Raw genomic sequence first — 7,918 nt, forward strand, 5'->3', positions numbered from 1 at the left:
TTGCTTCTCTCATGACTAGGCAACCCCACTTAGGTCTGCATTCGGGCAATGTGTAGAATCTGTAAAGTGTTTTGAAAATGCCTTTTGTTCTTACACAAATTGAAACTTGGAGCCTATAAACAATATAGCTTCTTTTCCCTACTGGCTGATGCATGTCTGATAGTTCCCATTAGTTTTTCTGTAAAGTATTTTGACTCAATAAAATGTGGTCTCTAGGTGCACATCATGCATGCTTAAGCTATTTTTTAAACTGTCAGCTTCATCTAAAAGAGACTGCAATTTGCAGAACGTTTTAAAACAAAACTGTACTGCTTCAAATGGTCGCATAAAAGATAATAGAAGGATAGTTTAAATCACTTCATTTCACACAATACACAAAACCATTTAAAATATTTCTGCAGTGCTTGAAGAATGTTTACTTTGGCTTCAGCAACTCAGTTGAATATTAGGAAAATTGCATTGTAAATAGCTTTAATTACTTGTGGAATTCAACAAAGGCAGCTGTCTACCCTCAAGCAACCATGTAAAGTCCACGCCATGATCTTTTATTTAATCATGACTTGAATACAAGTAACAGTGTTAGTTTGTGTTTTAAAATGGTCAGGGCCATATGCAGTAAAAATACAAAGAACACTACAGCCAACTTAAGACATCATCATTAAATGTCAGGAACCTTCCAATTTCTGCAGAATTTGGTCCAATACAGTTGTCACTGAGCCAAGCGGCTGCATACAGAGCTCCTGCCATGCCCAATGCCAGGCTTCTCCTCTAGGTAGTTTCTTCCTTCCCAATAGATGCCATCCACTGTAACATTCATTACTACTTCCCATCCTGCCTGCTATTAATTTAGGCTCGTCTTCCTCCCCTACCAAATCTGAGCCAGGCATCTTACTTCTCCTTTACCTACCTGGGTTCCAACTTCCAAGCAATCCTTATCCTTATATTGTTATAAGTGTCACTTGGCTCCTAAACTTCTGAGGTCCCTCATGCGATTGTCAAAAAGGACACATTGACAAAGGACACATGTCTGAATCCCTTGGTTGTTTGAACTGTTCAGGAGTTACATGTGATCCCCAAGGTTCATTTTGGCCAAATTTACTCTGAATTGTTTTAAATCAGTTTCCCCCAGATGGAACAATTCTGTCAGACTAAAATAATGGTTCAACCGGAAAGATGATTGGCAGTAGCAATCAGTCAGAGATGCACTTGCACTCCTCACCCGGACATCCCAGACATAAACTATGTTGGAAATTTTCTCTGGGAGTCACAGCTGCCTCAATGAGACTTTCAGAAACCTATTTAGTTGCACAATGTAATAGGGCAAAGTCCATTTCACTATTGTAGCTAGGGATTAGGAAAAAAGGAGGAGAGAGAATGCCTTCTGTACACAAATCCATGGCAAAAAAGATGCTTCCAGTAGTTAAGATATATTATTAATGTAGGAAGAATATGCCATAGGAAAATAACAGGAATAACACCTGTATGCATAGAAATGGGTACTGTAGGGTGACCATCTAAAGAGAGTTCTAACCTCAAGGAGGAATAATGGTGAATGCATTGCAAATGACATAGAGGCAACCTTTCCTCATGCAAAAGGATGGTAGCAATATCTCATATAAATTTACTGCTAGTTTGGAAGGATTGTACAGAAGGTACAGACATGATCTTGAATTTATGAACCTGATTAATCAAATAGGCGGCTTTGATGTATTAAAGAACTGAGCAGTAAAAAACAAGCAGAGCGTGGTAAAGATGCAGTTTACTCTCTGTTGTATTACTACCATCGTCTTAATTTATATTTGAGGCATCAGATATAATTTATATTTGATAGCATCAGAATCAGCAACATTTATGTGACGGCTGTCCCTCTTATGTAGGAAGTAGTTGCCTCCGCAAGACTTCTGCAGCCATGTCGTTGCTCCCAGAAGGAATGGGGTGCTGATGGCAATTTCACAATCCTACTGCCCCTGCATGGAGGACCTGTTTGTGTGAATGGACACTACTCTGAGAAGGCTGTGCTTGCAGCAAATTACCTCACAGAACCAATATGAGGCTAAAATGGAAGGGGTACATATATGCCAACTTGAGCTATTCAGAGGAAGGGCAGGGTAAAAATGTGAGAGGTGTGATTCCCATCAGCCTTCTTTCAGGGCTCCACAGTTCGGCCGCATGGCAGATGAGAGCAACAGTTCATACAAATGGTGCTTCTACATGACTCGGCTGCACCACAGTGGAGTCCCTGCCTACGTTTCCCTCCTGGGGCACCAACTGTACAGAGCAAAGATGTCATGATACAGAGCTTGAACCTCAACCAAAGAGAATACTGCAAGATTTAAGCTCTTGATACTGGCATTGTCATGCTTGCAGTGACTAACTTTGGCTTAGATTCAGGTGGGTAGCCATGTTGGCCTTCGTTCACATGGTGGAAACGGTGACTGAAATTAGCCCTTTTTGTTAGCAGAATCTATGTTGGTTGATGAAGTCCACATATTTTACAGACAATCTGTTTGAAACTTGTGTTGAAAGGTGGGTAAGGTGACAAAGCACAGAAACATACCCACATATATAGAGCTGCCTTATACTTAGTCAGAATTGCCCGCTGTGTGGGCTGATCAGCAGTGGCATTTCAGAGGCTCAGGCAAAGATTTGATTAAACTATTAACCTGAGTTTCAATCTTGGAAATCTTAGGTGCTGAGCCAGAGAGCAACAGCTCCCTCTTCATGCTCCCTGATCCTCATTAGAGATCTGACCCACAAATATATGCAGATTTTGCATTCCACACTAAAAAGGACTGTAAGGAACATGAAGAAGCAGTCTTTCAAAAGGTGGAGAAAGAGAGGGATTCACCAGTCCTACCACACTGTTGCCTTTTGAACAAATGCCCCAAGTTGACCATTTCAGAAAGGGAGGATGAAATTTCACCACCAAATATATTTAAAGAGAGCATCTCTCTCACACACACACACACACTCTACACCAGTGGTGGTGAACCTATGGCACGGGTGCCAGAGGTGGCACTCAGAGCCCTCTCTGTGGGCACGTGTGCCATCGCCCCAACCAGGCCCAGACCATCATTAAAGTGTCAAATTTTCTGCCAAATAATTTTACGTAAATGAAAGCATTTGGGATTGTTTTCCTTACTTTGTTTGGATCATCTTAAGTTAATGTATGAGTTGTTTTTTTCTAAAGTAAAATCTCAGTATTCAGGTTAAATTGCCGTGTTGGCACTTTGCGATAAATAAGTGGGTTTGGGGTCGCAGTTTGGGCACTCAGTCTCTAAAAGGTTCGCCATCACTGCTCTACACCATCACCTTCTGCCCTTTAATACTAACCTACCAGACCATATTTTCAAATGTAAAGAAGCTTAAGGTACAGCAGGTGCTCCTGGGGGGGGAAAATCCATATGCAACAAATACAATTTCTGTCTATTTCTCCCACTATTGTTTACAAGCAAGATGAACATACTGAAGTTGTTTTTGAACTGCCCTCCTATTTTCCTTTTATGTTAATGAAACTTTGTTTTAGAAAGCCACACTTCCAGCAAACACAGGGTGACCGTCACCTTCTCTAAGCAGTTCTGCTGCGACTCGCACAGGTTTCTCCTGTAAGATAAATGAGCAGTCACAATACTAGTCCGCATGAATCATCTTGTATCCTCTTCAATTATGGAGGCTGCATATCAAAGGAATTATAAATTACTAAGTTGTTATATTTTAAAAAATGCTGCTGTATCACTATTAGACCATTATGGTGCAAGAGAAGTCCCAGAAGAATCACAAGTAAAGCGTCCATGTAAAATAACTGGTTAGCAAGGAGGTGATTGTCACGCCATCTTTGAAGTGTTTGTGTTAGTAAAGACAGGTTCTGTTTGCTATACTGTATGGTAAAAGCTTCATTAACCTACACCTGGCTAACCGGTTAACCCAGGGGTTCACTTGCGTCTGCCTGGCACTGCTACCTTCTACCAGGGTGGTGGCAGGTAAGATACTTGGGTGCCTGCCAGCCAAGTCAACTGAGCGGGCACTACAGAAATGCTCCCCCAGCATTCCAGCCAAGTGACTCAAGTGAGACGCCACTCAAGACGTGGCAGTGAGAGGGCAACAGTGCCAAGCAGGTGGTGGAGAAGCAGGCTAAAGGTCCTCCCAGGCATGGCTACAGCCCACTTGATGCTGCTGCCTGCTCATCATTAGGCAAAAGCTTTGTTAATCAACATACTTGATTAACCAGCAACCCCGTTCCCCATGGAAGCTAGATCACAAAGCCTTTTCTGTACTTGAAATTCACCAGGTACGGTAGTCTTGCTGTAACAAGGCTTGCAAGAGGATGGCCACCTTGCTGAAATGTCTAGGTGTGTGTGACAGCCTGCAGTTAGAGAGGCATGTCCTTGTAGTAATCAGCCAGTATAAGGCAATGACAGAAGAACAGAGAAAATGTGATGGGTGGGGAAGGAGGCAGACAGACAAGCTAGCAGGAAGTGACTGAGACCCTGGCACGGTTAGTATTTTGCGAGGAAGCAGGGCCAGATAAAACACTGATTCATGCTTATGCTATTGCGTCTCTAGAAGTACCATCCATCATATTCTACCTCCTCTTCAATTGCATACCTATGATTTTTAAAGGAAAGGATTTTATTTTAAATGCCTGCTACAGAACACTGGTTTATAGTCCCACTTTAGGCCTGACACAGCTACTGTCATAGATAATCTCCCTTTTCAGGAAGATTAATTCCCGGCGGCTCAGAGAATTTAAAAAGATCAGAATTGGCATTTCAAAGGAAAAGGCGCCCTCAGTATTTATACAAGCTGACAACAGCTCCACTCCCTGGGTGCTCTGAACCAGCCCAGCCTCCCCCCCCCCCGCCCGTGAGGGTAATGACATGGCACATCTGAAATCAAGGGGAATTAATGCTCCCCTAATAAATTCTCCTTGCACATCTCAGGAGCAGAAAACATACACTGCTACGCAAGTCTGCCAGCGACTAAGGGGAGTTAAACATGAGCTGAGAAAGATTAAGAAGTTGGGTGCCCGCGAGGATTCATGGGAAAGGAGAGAGGGGGAAAGATGAGGACATTTTAGGGGATCAAACACACGCATGAGAGTTCTGTCTTTTGTTTCTTAACTGACTCTTAGCTGCCTAACAATGAACATGCTCACTGCACATCTGAAGTTGCAGGGAAGGGAAGCTTACTCCAGCTGTAAAAGCATTTTTCATATATACCTGGGGAATATCTGAGCATTCTCCCTTGGGCAAGGGTGCCTCTGTTTCACTGCCTCCATGAGAAACACTTGATTCTGAAGCACGTTGATCCAGCAGCAACACCTTGCTCAAGCAACAAAATTCCGTTAGCTGTACAGAATGCCTTGTGCTGTTCTTTCTAACTCCAGATGAGAAGTACGGTGTGACCAGAGGCATGCCGCTTGGTATTAGGCACTATGACCACCTTGAATTTGACAGCCAGTGTGGGGTCGTGCAAGACTAGGATCTGGGAGATCTGCCTTCAGATCCTCATCCTGACATGAACTGGGTGAGCTCGGGCCAGTTGCGTTCTTACCTAACCTGCAGGGTTATTATGAGGATAAAATGGAGAAGGAAGAACCATGAAAACTACCCAGAGGTCCTTGGAGGAATGGCAAGCTCAAAAGATGCACTTAGTTGATGACAGACTGGTTTTTAAAACTCAAAAGTCTGATAAAATGTTAATGCTTGAGTTATGACACACCAAATTTAGCCATCTGATAATTGTTTGATTAGGAATCTATTAATAAGTCTGTGGGGCATGAACCTGGAGTGACTAGAACACCTACACTGGAGTCTTTGTTTTTCTATTCCCACTGGCATTTCCATAGGAATTTGGCCCAATGCAGTATTGCCACTCTGCCAGTTACCTGCTACGTTATCAGGCCAATTGAAGGATTTTTACAGAACATGACCCTTCTCCTTGAATAATAAATGTTCTGTCTGCAACAGCTACATCCTTACAAATGTGTAGACTTATTTGGGGGCAAAAGGGAGCAGGCACATGTACCAATTCCTCTTGCGTGAAAGAGATGCTGTACAAAACGTCTCCAGCAGATGTCTCAACTGAGTTTGCTCCTTTCCTGAAGTCAGTATCTATATATCAAGGTGAACCAACCTGTATAAACTGCTTTCACTGGTCAGGGTGTCTCGGCATTGCCTTCAGTCCAACTATTTTATCTGCTCCAGTCAACCATCGCCATCGGCAGGGGAAGGCAGGCTTGCTCTTGTTCCCCACCACACACAGGGAAGCACTCAGGGAACACAGCTTCCAATCTGATGCAAAGGCAATCCCATTAGCTGCCTTGTGCTATGCAGCCGCCTGTGTCTGAGCAGAGGCCAGGTCCGGGGGCGGGGGATCAGTAACATTTTATCACCAGATATATTTTTAAAAGTTAGTTGAAGCAGTGAACTGCTGTGAATAGATTTATCTCCCTATTAAAAGCGTTCCCGTCTTCCTTTCCAACAAAACTTCAACAAGTAGACACGGCACCAGGCCAGAGTTGCCGTCACTTCTTTGGTCACTTACCACTTGGTCACTCGGGCTGTTTGCTCTGGCTTTGATGCAGGGTTTTTTCCCCCATGCTTGCGCACAGTATTGTGGTGCTTCTATACACCTCCAGGGTTCTTCCTATCTTTTTTGCAATCCTTCCCAAAAGGGCTTTGCTGCGATGTTTTCGGAAAGGGTTGGCACATACACGGACGGGAAAGCCTGGATCTTACTGGTCCTGTCCAGAACGGCACCATTTCCCCAACCGGTCCCCCCTGCAACAGCCGTTTCCCTAGCTGCCACCTCCAAATCCGCAATTCAGTTATTATGATGCTATAATGACCAGTCTATACCATTATCTGAATTCCCAGCTTTTGGTTGAAAAGTAAATCTTGAGGGCCTTTCATTGTGGAGAGAAGCATTTCCCCTTCTATCTCCACAACGAAAGGCACTAGAAACTATATATATGATGATAGGTCAGTTGCCATTTAAAAAACAGCAGGTGGCAGGTGGGAAAAAGGCTGCCATTGGGAAGGGCTGAGGCAGAGAAAAAGTGGGACACCTCCCATGTGGAAGCCCCACTGCTTCTGTGCTGTTTTGGCACTCACAGCAGCAATGAGGAAACCACACCAGCCTATCCCTGGTGGAAAACACCTTTGTCTAAAAGCAGAGTAACAAAGCAGCACATAGACAAGACAGTGATGCATAGGATGAAGAAACAGGAAAGTCAACAGGACAATTAGGCTTACATTTAAACATTTTACCAAACCATAGAACTAGTTTATTTAGCACCTTTTGGTAGCCTCAAGACATTTTATATAATTAGCTCCTAATTACCATGGCTATGCAGTGACACAACCACCTTTAAATTAGCTGCCTCCCTACTGACTTATATACAGCAGACGGCATAAATTAGCCAAACAAAGCACATTCATGGAAAGTCGAGGGTGCTTACCCAACGATTACCTGCCTGGGAGAAGGAGACAGATACTCAGCCTTGAACACCATACTCAGAGCAGCAAGTCTCGCTGAAATTAATGGGATTTTGCCTCAAGTAAAGCATTGGGGACTGGTGTTTAGTTTTACTTTGACTCACACATTTAGTGTCGTGTTCTAAACACTTGTCAGATGAACAGGAAGGTTATCCTGACTGACTCCAAGGTAGGCACCACTGAAGGGTTCAACAGCTATAATTCTGATAATTTCCTTGCATTGTCAGCTCAAGCGTATCTTGAGCTTTGCTTGCCATTTCACTGCCGCAGTTCCTAACTGATAAAGAGACAAAGCCATCACAGCACAGAGCTTGTGTACTTGGCAGTGGGAGATGCTGTGGCGAAAGGCACGACATCCTGTCCCCTTCCCGACTCTCCTTTAGACCTGAGTCGATGTCGCATTCTCACCTAGTCCTGCA

This window comes from Gekko japonicus, unplaced genomic scaffold (genome assembly GCF_001447785.1).
Source record: "Gekko japonicus isolate JY-2015 unplaced genomic scaffold, Gekko_japonicus_V1.1 scaffold2579, whole genome shotgun sequence".
Lineage (NCBI taxonomy): Eukaryota > Metazoa > Chordata > Lepidosauria > Squamata > Gekkonidae > Gekko > Gekko japonicus.